This window comes from Penaeus monodon, chromosome 33 (genome assembly GCF_015228065.2).
Source record: "Penaeus monodon isolate SGIC_2016 chromosome 33, NSTDA_Pmon_1, whole genome shotgun sequence".
In the NCBI taxonomy this organism is placed as follows: Eukaryota; Metazoa; Arthropoda; class Malacostraca; order Decapoda; family Penaeidae; genus Penaeus; species Penaeus monodon.
The window spans coordinates 21,601,677-21,603,207 of NC_051418.1; positions in this window are offsets into that span (position 1 = coordinate 21,601,677).

Consider the following 1,531-nt stretch of genomic DNA (forward strand, 5'->3'; position numbering starts at 1 on the left):
CGAATGTCTGAAACACCCAGCACTGTTTTCACCCAGGCCTTCCGCCCCCTCCCCCTCGCCCCCTCGTCTGAAACACCGGATCGGGGCGATGTCTTGCCCAAGAGCGAGGGGGGGAAACACTTGATGGAGCGGCCACGGAGGATGTGTGAGCGGGGCTGGACGGCGGTGGCGTCGCCGGTCATCGCAGCAGATGGATGAGGGTGTGGGGGGCTCGGGGGGCGCAAGAGGGTTGTGGGGATGGGGCGTGAGGGGGATGGGGGTGTGGTCAGCGCCATCACACTCAGCGACAGGAAAAGACCCATAACTTCTAGCGCAGCATTAACGTCTCTATATGTCATGAACACCCGAGTTTGGTGCGACTTCTGGGAAATGTTTTGGACCGACGACTTTGTCTCGTCGTCTGTGACATCTCCCCCTCTCCTCCTCTTGCTGATTGAATTTTGTAATTGACTGTTCTATTGGGCCTTTTAAAGATGTTATTATCCTTGTTTGCATTCTCATAGTCAACTTAAAGATGTGTTGTAACAGATGGAATCTTCAAAATTCTTCAAAAGTTTACAATTAGTCTGATGTTCTTTTTCACAGATCATCCATCCTTCCAGATAGTAATACAATAAAGGAACTAAATAAAGAAAAGCTATCCAAAACAACAGATAGCAAAAAGACTTATTCACGCCAGAATATGAAATCCACCATTCGAAAAGAATGCATGGCCGGCCCCCCGAGCCACAGCACGGTTTTTGAAAGGGAGCGAGGCAGAGCCAGGAAAGAGATGCTTGGCGTCCCGCAAGGTAGGTGCTGGTAGCCCTAGGTGGTAATGATGGTGACGGCAAAGTTGGTTGATGAGTGATTTCCTTGTTATCGTAGGGAGGGGAGAAGGGGGAGAGAGAGGGGAGAGGGGCGCACGCAGCCGCGCCACCTACAGTAGGTCAGTGGTCGACGTTGCTCGAGATTGATTTTGTGAATGGAAGAGGACAAGGATAATTGTGGGTTACGGTTTTGTGAGCCGGTTGCTCCTCATTGAATAGAAATGCGAATTGGGGGGAGGGGAGGGGGAGAAGTGTAGAACGGCGCAACCAATGACATTCTCGAATCGTGCAAACAGCACGAGCTTCCCCAGCGTTTGACAATAGGTGATCTCTCCCCCTCCCGCACATTCTTCACGTCTCCACCTAGTGTAGCATGAAAACTATATCCCTCATCCGATAAGCCGCAATCTAACCAAACTCAAAGGAGAAATCAAGTTCGTAAGGAGCGAGGGAAAAGACTTTAGACCAGGCCCCAAGGTGTTTCCGTGAGGGCTCCCCAACCCCCGCGAACCTGTCCAAAGTCCCTGCAAACAGAGCGCAGCGCCAAGAGACACACACACGGACTCCACCCAGCAGGCACCGGATACGCTTGTTACTGGCCCCATTGTCGCTCCCACTCCCTCGCCCAACCCACGGCCCGCACGATGGCCATGCTCGCTCTGAGGATCCTATCTGCACCCTTGCTACTCTCGATTTTATCTCCCTTCCTCTGTGCATCTCAT